Raw genomic sequence first — 21,447 nt, forward strand, 5'->3', positions numbered from 1 at the left:
TGAATTTAATGACTGCATGGTCTAATTCTGCAAGAGCACAACTATTTAAATTATAGTTTTCCACACCCAGTTTAAGTAATCATCTAACAATTTTAATAATCTTCATTAAATGGTGAAGCAGCTAAAGTTAGTGTTTCGTGATACTCAAAAATATATCTTATTTTACTTTCTTCATATTTGAAGTGTCTCCACTATTCTGTCAATTTTAAGTGGTGCATTTGCCACATTTTAACATCTCTGAAATTAAGATGTAGCTTTAAATGAATGTGATAAAAAAATCATTATCACTGTCATGGTGAATCGGCATTTTTTCTTGGTGGTAGGTACACCAAGAAGAAATGGTGCAGTTTACATTAATGGCATCTTAGATTTAGTGAGATAAAACATAAAGCAATAAAGGCATACAGACAATGTCTCCCTGTAGAGATTTCTAAATGTCCAATGATATTTAGATGAAAATCTTTAGGGATTACTTCTTTTAGATTTAAAAATCTTCTAAAATGAAAAAAAAAAAAAGTCAAGTAAAGTAACTTTAGGACTCCAAAGGAGGCTTTGCTAATGGTGAACTTTGAATCACAGTGCCAGGCGCTGGCAGGTATGTTTCTGCCCAGTCTATTTCTGGCACCACGGTATCTGTTCCAGCGGCTCCAATCTTAGCTTTTTACCCTCGTGAGTCATGTGATCATGGCCAAAGACTTAACCGTTTTTAATCTCGACCTCCTCCTCTGTAAAATGGGGATATAAAATCTAACTCCTAGCACCATAAACTACGTGAGATGGCAGATGTAAGTAAGTAGCAAGGTTCCCAGGACATAAATATTAATTTCTTTTCGCAAAGAATGGCCTTGATATAAACTCATTTTGAAAATTGAAATTTGTCACCGGTGGTAGAAAGTATTCCTGATTGCCGGCTTAGTCTGACTGCAGACGGGAATGACGGTGTGTTTGAACTAGACCTTATTAAAGCAGAATCTTGAGATTGAATAGCCTCTGCTCATTTTAGTACATGATTAGCAGGACACAACAGGATGAAGGATAGGAAGAAAAAAACTCCTGTTATGAAGTGATTATACTCATCAATCAAAGGTCTATGCCTAGGTTTCTAAAACAGAAGGCGTGAGCGTCATATTGGGAGCATCTCACTGTGAGATGAGTGATGCAATTAAAAAAGAAAGTACTTTTCACAACATTTTACACCAGGTGGCTATAGGCATAATCCCTGCATGGGTATATAGGTAACTACTTATGAATTCGGTCTAATCATCTCCTCTGTCTATCGCAGAGTTTGAAATCCTTATTATTAGAGTTATTTTGGTTTAACTACATGATCTCTAGAAGGACGTTGTATACATGCACAGCTATCACAAAGAAGGGGAGAGAGATTTTGATTCATTAGCATGAATTAGTGTGTCAGATTAGATAGGGAAGGAATAGAAATCAAGCCAAATAAGTTTGATGAAGATGAGAGAATTTTAGATATTCTCAGCAGAATTGCAGACTAACCGCAGGAAAGCAAAGCGAATAATTTGTCCAGATGGGAGGCTCTAGGAGCTTTGTTATTGGGAAAAGAATAAACATAAAATTGTAGTTTCGAGAAAACTGTAGACATACACTGATTTCACTGCTGTCTCTAGTTACTGGCACAGAATGTGGCAAGGAATAAGCCCCGAATAAATATTTGTTGAATATAAGAATGAGTGAATGAATGAATGAATGAGACATTTTAAAACAAAATACATTTTTAATGTCTGTATATTGCTAAAATATCACAGAGTATAAAGTGAATTACATCTCTATGTGCTTGTGTAAGGCAAGAACATCACAGAACATAGTCACATCATGTTGGATCAGGCTTTTTTTGATTTTTAAGAAATATAAGATGATCTATAAAACATGTAAACTTTTATGCAGTAAAGAAATGACTTAATTAAGATGGCAGGTTCTTGAGTGTGTGGACTATGCCTGTTTTCATCTTTGTAATCCGAGTGTTTATCATAAAGCATGAAATGTGATAGGTATTCAATAAATGTTGGCTAAATAAATGGGATTCTAATATATACAGTTAATTGTCCAAAAGCTTTGTGCATATTTTGTCTAATAAGCCAGAAAATTGACTATATAGTTACCATGCAGGCATAGTCAATGGCACGCCTCTCTCATCTATTGATGGGTTATAATTTGGTTCATTTAATTGTGTTTATGTTTTACTGTGTTGTATTTTCTTTGTGAGAATGCTTGTTCTTCTGCCAAATTTTTGCTTAGCCACATTTACATGTGTACTGACAAATTAATATATTTCCGTGGCCTTATGTTTCTGTTGAACAGCCATGAGATGTTTTATTTGCAGCATCTGTGTATTTAAATATCATTCTGCCTAGGAGATGCCAATTTTTCATATAAATGAAGATGAAAAATTAGAAGAAAACACTGGTAAAATAAGAGTGAATCTGTACAGTTTTCTCAAAATATGTACTCTATTCCCTTTCTGAATTTTCTGATTTAGTTCCATAGGGGAAAGGGGTGAAGGATAGAGAAATTTGAATGTACTAGTTGATTACAGTCTTTGAATTTACAGATACCTTATATATATCCCTATTTTGAGACTTTGAATTCTATCAGGGTGGGGCTACTCAGAATCTGGGAAAGGTACCCCTGCTTCAAAAAACATTTCCCATACCACCCATATTGATTTAACCCATTACCTTCCATTCTCATGCCAGTGGGGAATTCTCAATCTCTAATATTTACAAATATTTATTTGTGATCTGGAAATGTTTAGAAATGGCAGGTAACCCCATATTAATTGTTATTGAGCCTTCTCAAGGAGATTGCTTCTGGTTTCATTATCTTGTTTCCAAATTCATTTGAAATGTATCCAATGAATTTAAGGGAAGAAATAGTGAAAAGAGCCTCAAAATTTAGAAGCCAAAGTGAATTGTCTGGGTTAACAAACTTCCCTTTAACCTAGTTATTTCCTCTTGGTTAAAAACTCTCAGACTTCCCTCTTCTAAGTTGTTATACAGGAAGAAAATGTTGTTGCATGACTGAGAAATAGTGCTTTTCAAATTACCAGAGAACAGGGGTGCCTGGGTGGCTCAGTTGATTAAGCATCTGCCTTTGGCTCAGGTGATGATCCTGGGTCCTGGGCTCCCTGCTCAGCGTGGAGTCTGCTTCTCCCTTTGCCCCTCGCCAGCTCGTGCTCTCTCTCTCTCTCTCTCTCTCAAATAAATAGATGATAGATAGATAGATAGATAGATAGATAGATAGATAGATAGATATTATCACAGAACAAAGACCTTTTTGGCAAAGTTAGCCAACAAAATGTACTCATTTAGAGTATTGACTACAACCCATACTTACCTGCTTTTATTTTGTATTCTACAAAAGCCAAGACAAATTAGGTGGCAAGGGCAACATGGTTATCTAAAACCTACTAATAGTCGAGTTTTTTTTTTAAGAAAAAAATTAATTATTAACTGCATCAGGGAACTAAGATGGTCATTGTTGTAGCAAAGATATTCACAACATTATAATAGATGATCCTTGATCTTTGCAAATTTAGAGAACAAGGGGATTAGACATCATCTTTTTATAGGAATATGTGAGGTACGACTGACATTGCAAAATATAATATTATGGAATAATTTGTTATTACACTTATTGAGAATATAAACTTATGTACAGTTATGGATTTTAAATAATTTAAATTATTTTAGAGATAGGCAAAAATGGAAGTGATAACTCCAATGTCTAGAAAAGTGTCAATTACACAGTGATCAATATATATTTGTTGAATGAGTAAATTTATAATAGAGTATTTTTGACAGGTTATAAACACTGTAGACAGATATAATGGGCCTTGAAAACGCAACATTCTTTATACTTCATATGTTGTAGCCTGTACAAACCTTTTTATTTTTTAACACTTTACTTTTTTTGTATAAATATTAATGAAAAATGAAATTGAGACATAAGAAATTTGATATTTCTACAGTAATTTCAGTGCTAATATTTTGATATGAGGCAATTTTGGAGCCAATATTCTTTTTCCTCTAGGGAAGTTGTGTCGGTTCTGATGGTGATTAGTTTAGAAGGTTTCTTCAATTACAGATGAAATGTAGTTGGGGGGGAGGGATAAATGAAAATATTCATTTATGAATCCAGTATTAGCAGGATAGTTTTGTCTGATCTAGCTTGCTGAGAGGAATTTACCTCACTATTCCAAATTCGTTATTCCCAAAGTATGTATATATATATATATGCACCAAGTTTGAGCATGGCTTCCCTGAAAATCAAGGATCAAGACTGGTATTTGTGGAAGTTGCAGTCATGCATGATTAGTCATTGATTTTTTTTGGGGGGGGGGAATACCCTTAAATGAATGAATGTTTTCAATTAAAGTGGAACAATTGAAAGGTAGAGTATGAGTTAGGTATATATCAGAATGACTCAGCAATTTGAGAATTTTGCAAAAATTCCTGAGCGATTATGATGAACCTCCCATAGGTGAACCCAACAGGGGAGATTTGCATATGATGATATGTTTTTGCTGTCTTTTTCAAATTACAATGCTCCACTCACAACCCATTCTGATCTCAAAGACATTGTTCTGAGGTGAGAGGATTATTTTTTTATTTTATTAAGTTTTTAATTTTAGTTCCAGTATAGTTAACTTACAGGGTTACATTAGTTTCAGGTGCACAATATCATGATTCAACAATTCTATACATTGCTCAGTGTTCATCATAAGTGTACTCTTAATACACTTCACCTATTTCACCCATCCCCCCACCCACCTCCCCTGTGGTAAACAAGAGTTTGTTCTTTATAGTTAAGAGTCTCTTTCTTGGTTTGTCTCTCTCTCTCTCTCTCTCTCTCTCTCTCTCTCTTTTTTCTTTTGTTCATTTGTTTTATTTCTTAAATTCCACATGTTAGTGAAATCATATGGTGTTTATCTTTCTCTGTCTGACTTATTTCACTTAGCATTATACTCTCTAGGTCCAACCATGTTGTGCAAATGGCAAGATTTTATTCTTTTTTATGGCTGAATAATATTCCACTGTGTATATCTACAACATCTATACTCATCTGTTCATGGACACTTGGGCTGCTTCTATAATTTGGCTATTGTAAACAATGCTTCAATAAACATGGGGTGCATATATCCTCTCAAATTAGTGTTTTTGTATCCTTTGGGTAAATACCCAGTAGTGCAATTACTGGATTGTAAGATAGTTCTATTTTTAACTTTTTGAGGAAACTCCATACTATTTTTCACAGTGGCTATACCAGTTTGCATTCCCATGAAAAATGCATGAGGATTCATTTTTCTCCACATCCTTACCAGCACTTGTTGTTTCTTGTGTTTTTAATTTTAGCCATTATGACACATGTGAGGTAATATCTCATTGTGGTTTTGATTTGCATTTCCCTGATGATTAGTAACATTGAGTATCTTTTCATGTATCTATTGGCCACCTGTATGTCTTGTTTAGAGAAATGTTTGTTCATGTGTTTGCCCATTTTTAAATTGGATTATTCATTTTTTTTGGTGTTGTGTTGTATGTATTCTTTATATATTTTGGATACTAACCCTTTATTGGCTATGTCATTTTCAAATATCTCCTCCTGTCCAGTAGGTTTTTAGTTTTGTTGCAGGAGGATGTTTTTTAGAAAAATTCCAACTGGTTCAGAAATAGCACTGCTTACTTCCCTCTCCATTTGGGGGATACTGCTTCCATATTTACAAGTCTTCAGGAAGGTGTTCTATGGGTGGTTTTATGCATAGCACATATTTGCTACGGTAGTGACATTTTTCCGTTATCCAAAGTTAAGAAAGACTCTGGGCCTTAATTAGTGGGTGATTTTCTAGCTCATTTTCAGATAAGCAGAAAACTTAAAGCCAAGTTTATGATTCTTAGGAAGGAAATAGAATATGACGAAAAGATTTCATCCTATGTAGTATAAATGTATATAATTTGCAGAATGAATAGTCTTATTATGATTGGATGTGGTAATAAACACATGAGATAGATTTTATTGTCTGGTTTTTAGAGATTATTTTTTTCTCTTTACTTTAAGGTGATATCTCTGTAGCTCTCAATATTTATTGGTATTAAATCACTTTTCCCTGTCCTTAACAGTTTTCAGTACACACACAAATCTAAGAAATCATGCCGCTCTCACTTTACAGATGAGGAAACTGAGGCTCAGAGATCATTCATACCTTAATTCCCATTTCATTGTTGTTTATGCTAGAGTCTGACATTGTCTTGTCATTTTCACTTTACATCCTCTAGAACTATGCCTGAGCATGAATAACTTCCTCTGTTAAAAAAAAAATAGAGTGGTTTTACTCCATTTCTCTCCCTTTCCCTCATCTATACATTATTGCTTATTATTTATGTCTTTCTGATGCACTATGAGTGTCACTAGGCCACCTCTATATTCATGCTCTCCAAGTATCTAAGAGCAGAAGTTGAAATGTTACTATAACATATTAAGTGAAAATGTCTTCTAGGTAACATTTAAAATATAAGTATTCCTCTTATAAACCTAGACAACTATTGATGTTAGGGCCTACTTTTACCTCTTTAGTATCTCTAGTACCTAACACATCACAGATTTTCATTAGATATTTGCTAAATAAATAAACTGATTGTGATCAAATATTTAATGCCAGTACTTTCCATCTTATTTAATTCTGTGCTGGATTAAGGTAAGAAAATACCTATTTATGTAGACATTGAAGTGTTTAGAGTTCTAGAGATACTTCTCTATCATTGAGGCTATTTTACTATAGACATACTGTTCCAGTTAACAAATATTTCCTAAGTGTCCACTCTTTCCTTAATCCCAGGTTAGGTGTTGCTAGATTAGCAAGGAGAGCCTGTGAAGCATGTTATTTTTCTTTACCGCTTCCAAGTGAAATCTGTAATAAAACTACAGCCATACTTGAGTTATTTCAGAGAAAAACTATTCAGAAGGACAGTTCCATATTTTTAGGCAACTTAGGTCAGATGCCTTTGGGTTCTTTGCATGACTGAGTTAAAGAGCTAGCATGTATATAAAAGGTTAGTGAATTGTGTTTGCAGTTTCACTGAACAGCCATAGGTAAAACTGGACTTTTGGGGTTTTGAATGTAACCACTGAAGTGGTTGCATGTGATTGAATTGCAGCTCTGTTGAAAAACATCACTGAAGACACACAAGTTACTGGTATGGCATTTGTGGGTTACAGTCTGATTTTGTTGTTTGTCCATATGAAGACTTTCTCTTCATATATATCAACCTCAAACGAAAAATTAAGCTAGGAAATAAGATTGACTTGTTTTGAAGAAGGAAACTAATTGCTAATAAAACAAAACTACCTATGACAAATCCCAAGCCATTATTTCTGGGTAGAAAATTTTCCTTAAAAATCAAAGCTTTTAAATTTATAATACTGATAAACCAGCTCTGTTAAAATAATCAATAAGAAACTTTTTATTAACCACTGAAAGTATTTAAGGATGTCAATGGAAGTGAACATTTTTAAGGCATAAATTCACTAATTACTGTTGAAATCCAAATTAACATGAAATTATTAAAATCTAAATAGCATTTGCCAATGTATCATCTGGGACACATTTTCTCCTGGCTGTGCTTCTTACCACTGCTGGATGAATAGTCAATAATTATTATTCGGTATCACACATTTCATAGAAACTGTCAGAACATGCAATTAGTCAGGAATGATAAAATGGCAATAAAAGAGTTAGGAATAATGAATTGGCAATATAAGTCACCAATGTGTGATACATACATTTCTTAAAATGTTTTATAGCCTACTGGTTATTAAATGTAATCATGACTGGTAAAAACAGATGAAATTTGATTTAGGGACTCAAATGTTTAACTCTCACTTCAAAGTGGACCACGTTTGCTTGATTTTCTTGGCCCTCACTATACGGTAAGCCACTGTAGAAGTCTCTGTATGGAAATCTCCTTGAGATCCAAAGCCATTGTCTGAAGGCATTTATTACAGAAAGTTGTACAAATGCCTCAGCTATAATGTGATTTCACAGCATGAATGCCATGAATAGTAAGCCTCCAGAGAAACTATAAAATATTTGCAACAGTTGAGCTCTAAGGATAGAGATTAAGACAGAATTGATCACAGAACTTTAGCTTTTGATATAACTTTTAACTTTTCAGCACTCAACCTAAGTGGTCAAAGAATGCTAAATATAAGCCTTGTTTTTTAGTTTCTGCAAATAAATATGGGTAACAACAAAAAGGTGACCTTAAAACATCCCTATTAATACTGGTACCTTTCATATTTTATTTTGTGAAGTCACACATATAGATACATAGTAGTCCCCCTAAAATATATCAGGAGATATTATTGAACCCTACATACATTATGTTTTTTCCTATTCATACCTACCTATGAAAAAATTTATAAATTAGGTACAGTAAGAGATTAACAATAGCTAATAATAAAAGAGAACACTTGTAACAGCGTACTGTAATAAAGTTATGTGAATGTGGTCTGCCTCTCTCAAAATACCTGATTGTAGTGTACTCACCTTTCTTTTGATGATGTGAGATGATAAAAAGCCTACATGAGGAGATGAAGCAGGGTGAATGATGTAGGCAGTAAGACTTAGCACTAGGCTGCTATTGACCTGCTGATGATATATCAGAGAGAGAATCGTCTGCTTCTGGACTGTGGTTGAGCATAAAACCAAGGGAAGTGAAACTGCAATTTTGGGGGTACTACTGCATAGCTGTAATTTAGACTGTGCTCTTCCTAAAAATAGGCCACGACAATTCTCATTTTGAAAAATGCTCAAGCTTACCAGGCATAACTTAAATCATTAATTAGTAAGAAGTGATGATCTGTCATGCTCCATTTCACCTTTGATTGTTGAAATCACACCCTAGAGGTAACTACATTATAGTGACGGATGAAGTATTTGGAAAATTTCTGTGATCCAGAGTTTCTGGGATGCAAAAGAATATTTTACAGGTGTGTAACCAAAAAAGAGTAGTTTAACATAATATTTCTCATCCTATAATTCATATTACATTGACTAGAGGAAAAGAACTGCTCATTAATGAATTCTTGAAGGTGGTGACATTTGACATATATCTGAAGTGGGAGACTGAATTTAATATCCGTAATTGTCAACATTCATGTTTCATTCTCATACTTGGCAATATTACACTGACATTACAGAAGAGTGGTGTAGAACCTGCTGTTACGTAGCAGATTTTTTTAATGGCTTTCATTTTATTTAATTAATTAGTATTTTTATGGCTTTCATTTTATTTTTTATTAAAGTATAATTGGCATGTGGCATATTGGTTTTAGGTTACAACATAATAATTTAATATTTGTATACATTGCAAAATGATCACCATAATAAGTCTCATTGCCATCTGTCACCATACAGAGTTACAAATGTTTTTTTATGATGAGAATTTTCAAGATCTACTCTCTTAGCAACTTTCAAATATACAATATTATTGACTATAGTCACCATGCTATACATTAGGACCCCATAACTTATTTGTTTTATAGTTGGAAGTTTGCACCTCTTTTTTTTTTTTTTAAGATTTTATTTATTTATTTGACAGAGAGAGAGAGACAGCCAGTGAGAGAGGGAACACAAGCTGGGGGAGTGGGAGAGGAAGAAGCAGGCTCCCAGCAGAGGAGCCTGATGTGGGGCTCGATCCCAGGACTCCGGGATCACGCCCTGAGCCCAAGGCAGACTCTTAACGACTGAGCCACCCAGGTGCCCCAAGAAGTTTGTACCTCTTGATCCTCTTCACCCAGTTTGCTCAACTCCTATCCCTCTCCCTTCTGGAAACCACCAATCTGTTCCTTGTATCTATGGGTTTTTTCTTTTGTTTGTTCATTTGTTTTGTTTTTTAGATTCCACATATAAGTGAAATCATGTGGTATTTGTCTTTTGCTATATGACTTATTTCACTTAGCATAATATCCCCAAGGTACAACACATCCATATTGTTACAAATGGCAAGATTTCATTTTCTTTTGTGGCTGAGTAGTATTCCATATATTGCTATATATCATATCTTCTTTATCCATTTATCCACCAATAAACACTTAGGTTATTTTCATATCCAAGCACCAGCAGTGGAATTACTGGATCATATGTTAGTTCAACTTTTTGAAGAACCCCCTGTTTTTTATAGTGGCTACACCAATTTACATGCTCACCAACAGTGAGTCCCTTTTCTCTATGTACTTGGCCAGTACTTGTTTTTCTTTCGATACTAGCCATTCTGACAGGCATAAAGTAATATATCATTGTGATTTTGATTTGCATTCCCTGATGTTTAGTAATGTTGAGCCTCTTTTCATGTGCCTGTTGGCTACTTTTATGTCTTTTTTGGAAAAATACCCGTTTAGATCTTCTGCCCATTTTAAAATTTAATTATTTTTGTTATTGAGTTGTATGAGTTCTTTATATATCTCGGATATTAACCCTTTATTGGATATATGACATATATTGTAAATATCTTCTCCCATTAAGTAGGTAACTTATCATTTCATTGCTGGCTTCCTTTGTTGTACAGAAGATTTTAGTTTGATATAGTGCCATTTCTTTATTTTTGCTTTTGTTTCCCTTGCCTTTGGAGTCAGGTCCAAAAACATTATTGCCAAGACTGATGTCAAAGAGCTTACTGCCTGTGGTTTCTTCTAAGAGTTTTATGGTTTCAGGTCTTACATTCAAGTCTTTAATCCATTTTGAGTTAATTTTTGTGTATGGTGTAAGGTACTGCTCCAGTTTCATTCTTTTGAATGTAGCTCCAGTTTTTCCAACACCACTTAGTGAAGAGACACCATCATATATTCTTGTCTCCTTTGTTACAATTTAATTGATCATATATGCGTAAGTTTACTTCTGGGATCCCTATTCTGTTCCATTGATCTATGTCTATGTTTTTATGCCAATACCATACTGTTTTGAGTAGTACAGTTTTGTAATATAGTTTGAAATCAGGATGTATGAAGCTTCCAGCTTTGTTCTTCTTTTTCAATATTACTTTGGCTATTTGGGATCTTTTGTGGTACTACGTGAATTTTAGAATTTTTTTCTATTTCTTTGAGAAATGCCATTGGAATTTTGATAGGGATTGCATCTATAGATTGCTTTGGGTAATATAGATATTTTAACAACATTAATTCTTCCAATCCATGAATATAAAATATCTTTCCATTTATTTGTTTCATTAGTTTATCTTATGGTTTTCAGTCTGTAGGTCTTTTACCTTTTTGGTTAAATTTATTCTTAGGGACTTTATTCTTTTTGATGCAATTGTAAATGGAATTATTTTCTCCATTTCTCTGTAGTTGTTAGTATATAAAAATGTGACAGATTTTTGTACGTTGATTTTGTACCCTGCAGCTGTACTGAAATTTTCTAACAGTTTTTTTAAGGAGTCTTTAGGGTTTTATATACATAAATACATGTTGTCTGCAAATAGTGTTGGTTTTACTTCTTCCTTTCCAATTGAGATGTCTTTTTTTCCCCTACATAATTGCTCTGGCTAGAACTTCTAATACTGTGTTGGACAAAAGTGGTGAGAGTGGGCATCCTTGTCTTGTTCCTGATCTTAGAGGAAAAGCTTTGTTTTTCACCATTGACTTTGATATTAGCTGTGGGTTTCTGTTATTAGCTTTTTATTTTGTGTATCCCATGTGGCCTTTATCATGTTCAGGTGTGTTCCTTCTCTGTCCAGTTTGTTGAGAGCTTTTATAAATAGATGTTGAATTTTGTCAAATGCTTTTTCTGTATCTACTGAGATGATCATATGATTTTTATCTTTCATTTCGTTAATGTGGTGTATCACGTTGATTGATTTGTGGATGTTGTACCATTCTTGTATTCCTGTAATAAATCCCATTTGATCATGTGGTGTGATCCTTTTAAAGTATTTCTCCCTTTAGGTCTGTTAATATTGGCTTTATACATTTAACTGCTCTTATGGTGGATGTGTAAATATTTACAAATGTTATATCTTTATGTTCGATTGTTACCTTTATCGTTATGTAATGCACATCTTTGTCTTTTATTACAGTCTTTGTTTCAATGTCTATTTTTTCTGATAATTTTAGCTACCACAGCTGTTAATTCTCCTTGCATAGAACATCTTTTTCCATCCCTTCACTTTCAGTCTGTGTGTCCTTACATCTGAAATGAGTCTTCTTAGGCAGCTAATGGGTGGATCTATTTCTTTTTTAATCCATTCTGCTAGTCTGTGTCTTTTAATTAGAAACTTAGTCCATTTACATTTAAAGTAATTTTTTTTTTAAAGATTTTATTTATTTATTTGACAGAGATAGAGACAGCCAGTGAGAGAGGGAACACAAGCAGGGGGAGTGGGAGAGGAAGAAGCAGGCTCATAGCAGAGGAGCCTGATGTGGGGCTTGATCCCATAACGCCGGGATCATGCCCTGAGCCGAAGGCAGACGCTTAACCGCTGTGCCACCCAGGTGCCCCTTAAAGTAATTATTGATGCATATGTACTTATTGCCATTTTGTTAATTATTTTCTGGCTGCTTTGTAGTTCTCTGTTAATTTCTTCTCTTGCTTTCTTCCCTTGCAGTCTAATAACCTTTCTGTATTGTTATGCTTGGATTTCTTTCTCATTATCTTTTGTGTTTCTCCTACAGGTTTTTGCTGTGCAGTTACCACGAGTCTCACATATAGCAGCCTACATATGTAAAACACTCTATTTTAAGTTGATACCAAGTTAAGTTTGAATGTATTTTAAAACTTTACATTTTTACTCATCCTAAGTCCTATGTTTTATGAGTTTGATGTTACTTTTTATATCTTTTTATTTTGTGTATCCCTAAGAAATTATTATAGTTACAGTTATTTTTACTACTTTTGTCTTTTAACCTTCATACTAGCTTTATAGGTGATCCACTACTGTTACTATAGATTTACCTTCACCAGTGAGATTTTTACTTTCAGATGTTTTCTTGTTACTATTCAGTGTCCTTTATTTCAGCTTAAAGAAGTACTTTTAATATTTCTTGTAATTTCAAGTTAGTAGTGATGAACTACTTTAGTTTTTGCTTGTCTGGAAACTTCTTTATCTCTCCTTCAATTCTGAGTGATGATCCTGCCAGGTATTCTTGGTTGGAAGTTTTTTTTTTTCCAGCATTTTGAATATATCATTCTATTCCTTTCTGGCCTGTAAAGTTTCTGCTGAGAAATCTGCTCACAGTCTTATGGAGGTTACTGTGTATGTAACAAGTCGTTTCACTCTTGCTGCTTTCAAGACTTCCTTTATCTTTAGCTTCTGACATTTTAATTATAATGTACCTTAGTGTTGGTGTCTTTGATTCATCTTGTTTAGATCTTTTTGAGCTTTCTGGATCTGGATTTCTGTTTCCTTCCCCAAGTTAGGAAAGATTTCAGGCATTATTTCTTTGAATAAGTTTTCTATTCTGCTCTCTCTCTTTTCTCCTCTATACTCCATTACTCTCCTTTATGTTGTTTTATAGGTCCCTAAAGCTATCTTCACTTTAAAAGAGTTTTGTTGTTGTTGTTGCTCTGTTTAGATGAGTTTTACTGCCTTACCCTCCAGATCACTGATTTTTCCCCTCTATTTCATCTAGTTTGCTGTTAAACCCCTGTAGTGTATTTTTCACTTCAGCTATTACATTCTTCAGCTTTGTGACTTATTTTCTTATATTTTCATTCTCTTTATTGAAGTTCTCACTGTATTTATTCATTCTTCTTCCAAGTTTGGTGAGCATCTTAGTGACCATCACTTTGAACTCTTTGTCAGGTAAATTACTTATATCCATTTCATTAAGTTTTTTTTTCTGAGGTTTCATTTTGTTCTTTCATTTAGAACATATTCCCCAGTTTCCTCATTTTCTTGACTCTCTGTGTTTGTTTCTATTTATTAAGTAAAACAGCTATTTCCTCCAGCTTGAAAGAGTGGACTTGTGTAGGAGATGAGACTTATTTTGACTTCCACCCTAGCTCTTGGTTGTCTCTCAAACCTTTGTGATTATCTAAGCAGTTTGATTTAGTTTTGACAGGTCCTAATTGTTGAGGGTGTGTTAAGACCTGTGAGTGTTCCAGAGGGAGAGATCTGGTTGGCACCTAGTTTCAGGTTCATTGGAAGTTAGGCACTCAGGCAGCAGCTTTTAAGTTATGCAAATATATTCAGTCCTGTGGGACCACAGGTGTATACTCTGCTGGCCACCAGACCAGGCCATCTGGAGTTGTCCCCTTCATAGCATTTGCAAAAAATTGGGGTTCCAGATGAGCTCCTTTCTGGGAGGTATCAGTGAGCCGTAGTAAGGCTGAGGGATATGTATCCCTACAGTACTTCTGTGGCCTCTAGATAGTAAACCTGAAGCCTATCCCTCAAGCTGTAGCTCCCGCGCAATAGACCTTTTTCACAGGAAAACTGGTGGTATGTTTCAGTCTGTGCAGTGCTCTGGGGGTGGTAGCCTGCCAAGAACTGTCTTTCCAATTGTTTCATACCTGTGGGGCCCAGAAATGTAATCTCCCAGCCACCAGAGCCAGGTGCTTAATGTGTGGGCTGTGCAAGCTTGCCAGCTTTGGCAGGGCCATGGGAGCCATGGCAGCAAGGGCACTTGCCTGTCGGCTTTGGTGGGACATGGCATTGGTGTCAGAGTGTGACCACCAGCACTAGCAGGTCAGAAGGAGAGTGCAAAAATGGTGCCTTTCAACACCTCTGTCCCTGCAGAGAGTCCCAACAGGCCCTGCACCTTTGGCAGATGCTTTAAAGTTAGCAAATGAATGTCTTTCACATATGGTGTAGGTGCATTTCAAATTGTTGCTTTTGCAATGGGTCCCCGGGTGAGTGAGTCTCTGTGCAAGCTCCTTAAGAGTGGGCTCTCTGTTCCCTATAGCCTTATGGTTCTTCTGGTTTTCAAAGCCAGGTATTTTGGAGGCTCATCTCTCATGTGCAGATCCCAAGGGCTAGAGTATGTGATGAGGGGCACAAACCTCTTGCTCCTCAGGGAGCACCTTCATTTTTGTGAGATCTCTTCCAATTATGGGTTGCCATGCTAAGGGTGAGGATTTTTTTTTTTTTAAGATTTTATTTATTTGACAGAGACAGAGTGAGAGAGAGAACACAAGCAGGGGAAGTGGGAGAGGGAGAAGCAGGCTTCCCGCTGAGCAGGGAGCCTGATGCAGGGCTGGATCCCAGGACCCCGGGATCACGACCTGAGCTGAAGGCAGACGCTTAATGACTGAGCCACCCAGGCTCCCCAAGGGTGAGGATTTTGATGAGCCTGTGTCTCTGATTCTCCTACCCATCTTGATGTGGCCCTTTTCTTTTCTTTTTTCTTTTCCTTTCTCTTCTCTTTCTTTCTTCTTTGAGAGAGAGCACATGCGCATGTATGAGAGAGGGGGGAGGGGCAGAGAGAGAGGGAGAAAGAATCTTAAGCTCAGTGTGGAGCCTGATGTGGGGCTTGATCACACAACCCTGAGATCATGACCTGAACTGAAATCAAGATCCGGTTGCTTAACTAACTGAGCCACCCAGGTGCCCCCTGATGTGGCCCTTTTATCCTTTGTTGTGGAAGAGCTGTTCAGCTAGTTTTTAGGTCTTTTTCAGAGGGAATTGTTCCATACGTAGCTGTAGATTTGTTGTATCTGTGGGAGGAGGTGAGTTCAGGATCTTCCTACGCTGCCCTCTTGAACCCCATCCAGCAGATTTCTAAAGGTGAGTGTTTCGAAGTTCCCTGTAAAGCAGTGAATCAGAAATTGGCTTTGAGTTCAACTTGGTTGGCAGCTATTATTTGGTACATAGATCTCATGAGAGAGTAGAGTGCATTTATACAATAGCTACTCTGAATTCTGCATAGCATTACATGGTCATATTAAAGATAATTCTTAGGATTTCCATCCATATCAAAAATTTTTTGAGGGTTTACTTTCACGTTTATGATGTAAGACTGGAGCCTTAGAGCACTACGGTGGAGAATGCAGAATTCATGATAAAGTGGATGTGTTTTTGATCTTATCCAAGGGGATTTATTACTTGAAATACCAAAAGGATCTCATTGTACCAAGGTTTCATTTATAACAGAGTCCCATGGCATGGATCCTGTGGATGGCATTATAGTATAGTTCCAGGTTTCCAGGACAAAGAAAAGCAATTACATATGAAAGAAAAACAATCCCTTTTAAGTGGGGTGTTTGATTATACATAGTAATGTCTTGGGAGAGTTGATTGAGTTAGGATATCCTGAGCACTGTACTTGATAAATATTTGTTACACATTAACAACTTTGAGGTGTATCAGGTTATACAGCACATTCCAAATTCTGTTTCTGAGAGAATCAAGAGGGTGGTATTGTAAGGCTTCCCAATTATTTTTTTGCTGCAATCTTAAAAGGTTAGAATTTTTACCTCAAAAACCTCTAACATTCACTCACTACTCATGACACAGCTATTGTTCATGAATCTTAGTTTTTCTTGAGTTTTTATTCATTTATATCTAATTTTATTTTTAGCCTTTAATACCTCTTGTTTTCATTCACTGGGGTGTAAAGTGCTATTTTCTTTTATATTACCTGACCCTGTGTCATTCATTCATTATGGGGTAATCCTGAAATTCTTTGAGCCCGATTTTTCTTCATTTGAAATAATAATAATAATAATAACAATAACAACAGTTTTATTCTCAAAATAGAATGGATTAGAATAAAAACAATAACCTAGCACATAGTAGATGTTATTTTGTTCCAGAATCTATTACCTCTTTAGGTCATTTTCAGCCTTTTATAGAATTCAATTATGTCCCTTTCAATTACTTTTTGAGGTTGATGAATCCCATTTCATCATATGAAAATTTTTGCACATTTTCGATTTTAGCTACCTTTCCTTATAACTTCTTTGAATTCTATATTATTTTTCTTCAGAGATGGCATCAGAATTGCACCCAAAGGTTTAGATTTTTTTCTTTTATAATTTTTATTTTGTTATATTAGTCACCATACAGTACATCCCCAGTTTTTGATGCAATGTTCCATGATTCATTATTTGCGTATAACACCCACTGCACCATGCAATATGTGCCCTCCTTAATACCCATCACCGGCCTATCCCAATCCCCCACCCCCTTCCCCTCTGAAGCCCTCAGTTTGTTTCCCAGAGTCCACAGTCTCTCATGGTTCATTACCCCCCTCTGTTTACCCCCCTTCATTCTTCCCTTCCTTCTCCTACCAATCTTCCTATTTCTTATGTTCCATAAATGAGTGAAACCATATGATAATTGTCTTTCTCTGCTTGACTTATTTCACTTAGCGTAATCTCCTCCAGTCCCGTCCATGTTGCTGCAAATGTTGTGTAATCGTTCTTTCTGATGGCTGAGTAATATTCCATTGTATATATGGACCACATCTTCTTAGTCCAGTTTTAGATTTTTAATCAACTCTTAAAATCAGTTTCCTCTAATTTTTTTTTTTTTTTTGGCATTCCAAAGAGAAAGTGAATTCTTGTTGAAATTGGAGGGAATGAAGAATTGCTCACTCATCACATAACTGCTTCTCTTGCCATGTAAGACTTGGAGTGGGAAAGGAAGAGTGTCTGTGATGGTTCATGGTTGTATCTTCTTAATCATCAGCATTATTCTATCCTGTATTGTGACAGGCAAAAAGAGGTGACAAATTGTTACTATATTAATCTTCACATAATACCATTTTTTTCTTCATGCCACTTGCACGCCCACATGTCCTTGAAAGTTTCCTGTGAAGTGCAGCAGGGTTCTCAAGAATTTCCACCCAAGTGGCACATGAGAGGGGCAAAATTTGTCCTGAGGGCAAAATATTTAGTGACCTTCCCCAAATCTTATTTGGTATTTTTAAAATTCAGCCTGTTATTCTTTTCTACATACTATCAATATTTGTAATATTGAAATAATTCAAAATACTTCCTGATTCAATAGCCTGACATTCCATTCCAAATCTTGAAGTAATTTTGGTGTCTAGGAAGGTGTGCTGTACTAGTCCTGTGCATCCAAGCAACCCTGGCACCACCACATTGTCTTGGAGATATGAGTGTCCTGGCTTGAGAAGTCAGATCAGGTTCAGACTCTTGTATTGGAATTTCATGCTATGCGACATTCCATCTTTAACTCCCTTCTACAGTCTATCTTTTATAAATTCCCTACACAAATGTGGCACCGCAGCTAAACTGTTGAACTTACTCCCACACAGACTCATTTCTCCTGCTTTTCTTTCTTATCAACTTACTTCCTTATCAATAACTTCTTCCCTGTGTTCATCTCTGTCTGTAAGAAGTTGATTAATTTTCAATATCCATTTCATACTCATCTTTTCTTTAAACCGTTAAACTTTAAGTAGTCTTTTCCATGACTGATTTCTTATAAGCTTCCAATGAGTTGTACTATGGTATTTAAATACTTATTTGTTTTGAACAAAATTCTGTTTCCTATCCTGCTCCTTCTTTCCACGCTTTGTGTTTAGCAGTGACAAAGACTGAGCAGGAATTCTGCTCAGTCAGTTTATTGAGAATCTCCCAATCCTTGGTATCTGATCATCCTGGCCTGTCTACAGCAAGAAACCTGTGAGGTGGGTTTGGCAAGAATTCCTCTATGTTTGATGTCTTCTCTTCATAATTTTTCATCCAGTGACTCCCTCTGCTTGCTGACTCTGAATCCCAGCTGTCTTTGCTGTATTGAGTTGAGCCCCAAACTCTCCCCCCTATTGTGGTTGTCTTGACACCTATCACGATAGTCCCAAATAAAGTCTTCTTTACCATTTTAACAAGAGTTAGATTTTTTTTTTTTTAACAGCAGGAAGTGCCAATCATGTTAACCCACACCCTGGACTATAAGGTATGGGTATAACATAATTCAACCAGTCAGAATATTTTTTTAAACTTTGGTTCTCTTAATGGAGTTATATGGGTATGAGCCCTAAGCTACTTAGGACCATTTCCTGCTACCACCACATGAAGAAGCTGACATTAGACAATGAATATCACACAGACAGAAACAGGGTCCAGGTTTAGCTGCTTTTAAGTCCTTTACAGTCATCCTTAAAATCAGCTGTACTTCTGCCCTTCTCAGTTGTGAAAGCAAATAATTTTTCTTTTCTTTCTTTCTTTCTTTCTTTCTTTCTTTCTTTCTTTCTTTCTTTCTTTCTTTCTTTCTTTCTTTCCTCCCTTCCTTCCTTCCTTCCTTCCTTCCTTCCTTCCTTCTGCTTAAGAACATTCAAACACTCTTCAGTTTCTTAAAGCAAAAATGTCCTGACTGATATATTCACTCATACAGTACTTTTCTTCTACCCTATTGTATTATTGATTTGTAATCTTAATTTCTCAATTACACTATGTATAATTATACTTTGTATAACTCCACAAAGCATAGGCTTTTAATATTTACTGATTTTTCTCATTTTTTATGTTCTCGAAAAGTAAAGATTTACAACAACTTGACATCTTTAGAAGTTCTATGTTCTAAATAGTAAATTATTATTTAACAAAATGTATAAAATAAAACTTATTATTTAGAATATAGAATATATGGGTTAATATGAAGGTGAACTTATCTATAATTTCAATATGCAGAGATGACCTGTGAATAATCAATGTACATCCATCCATCATTTTCCATGGGATCGTAATATACATATTACTTTGTTTTATTTTCATTTTATTTTTTTCTGAACAATATATTGTGAACATCATTCCATGAATTAATAGCATCATTTTATCACATAAAGGCACTGCACTTTAAATATATATAAAATATATTAGTATATTAAATATTAATATATTATAATATATGTAATAAATCACATAATATATGTGTATATTTGTATATATACAAAATGATATATATAATATATATAAAGGCACTGCACCTTAAATATATATAATATATTAATGTGTATTAAATATTAATATAATATATAATATATTATAATATATAATATTAATATAATATATTTTAAAATCTCCTATTTTAAGACATCTAGATTGTTTCCAAAATTCCCTATGTTTAACACAAGCAAACCAAACAAAACTCAAATTTTTAAGCATTCTTTTTTACCTGTTTCTCACATGTTTGGCTATTTCCTGAGGAGATACATACATTTTAAAAAACTTTTGGTGCTTATTGCCAAATAACCCTTCAGAAATATGGTATAAATTTATATCATAAAATAATGAATTAACAGCCTTAATTTTTTTCTCAAATTATAGCTAAAAACTCTTGCTTTGTTGTTTTTAGCTTATAGTTCATTGTGTTTGAGGAAAGGTAATTTTTGGTTTATTTATTTAACTTTTTCTTTGTTCAGTTCTTATTCCCTATTAACAAAATTTTATTCATCTCGTTTTTCTATTGTGATTGCCATCTTTTCTTACTGATTCATTAGAACTATTAACATATGAAGGAGGTTAGCATTTATCACTGATGATGATTATAATGATTATATTTTAGAATTTTTGCCTCTTTTTTTTATACATTAAGAAATTTATTCAGTTTTTTTGTTTGCAATTTAATTTTTGGTAAGGTATATTTAGAAAAGCAGTCCATTTTTGATGTTTCATTTTTTTATTCCTGTAAAGGCTCGCCTGTTTGTTTATCTTGGGTATTATATATGTAGAATTTTGGAATATATATATGTGTGTATATATATACATATAATTGTATTTATATATGTATATATATAGTTGTATTTATATTAAATAGCTACTTTTTGTAAGTGATATCTGAGTACATTTTGTGTTTTATATTTGTATATATTTTATATTACATGCAAAATATGTTATATATAAAGTTACATATTATATGTAAAAGGCATATAGTATGTATAACTTCATCTTACAATTTGGCTTAATTGAATTTATGCCATGTAGAAATCTGACAATAATTTTAAACTTGGAAAAGGTTAGAAGTCAAGGTTAACAAGTAGCAAATTAATATAACACTAAAATGTTAAGAAAGCCCTGTAGAATGCAATTCTAGACGTTTGTTACAATGGATCAATTTTTCATTAAATTCTTTAAATGATTTCAATACTTTCTTGGTACAAAACCAACTGCCCTTCTTAATATTTACCAGTAGATGGCGCTATATTAATAAACTAAGATCTCTCTATACTTTAGGAATTGCGGATAAATTTTGTCAAAGTGTTAAAAATCAAAACAATTCTTAGGGCTTGACAAATAAATCTCTAATGATATGCTCACCTTATCTTTAATGCCTGTATCTTAAAATGAAAATTTTCTATATATTTGTAGGGGAGGGCTTAACCACGTTTTACTCGGTATAAATTTTTTCTTACATTTTCACTCTTCTTCCTTTTCAAGTTATAAGATAAATTTGGCTATAAAAAGGCAACTAGCTAGTGGATTTTAAAACAAAAATTATATAACAGATTTGAAATCATGTGAAA

At 34.5% G+C, this 21,447-nt stretch overlaps 1 long non-coding RNA gene across 1 annotated transcript in view; it reads left to right on the forward strand.

Moving 5' to 3' along the window:
* The window catches only part of LOC113263655 (uncharacterized), a 292,192-nt gene that overhangs the window by 27,372 nt on the left and 243,373 nt on the right, over nt 1-21,447 (forward strand). The gene's annotated exons all lie outside the window — the stretch shown is intronic.

The sequence above is a fragment of the Ursus arctos genome, unplaced genomic scaffold (assembly GCF_023065955.2).
Source record: "Ursus arctos isolate Adak ecotype North America unplaced genomic scaffold, UrsArc2.0 scaffold_3, whole genome shotgun sequence".
Taxonomy (NCBI): Eukaryota; Metazoa; Chordata; class Mammalia; order Carnivora; family Ursidae; genus Ursus; species Ursus arctos.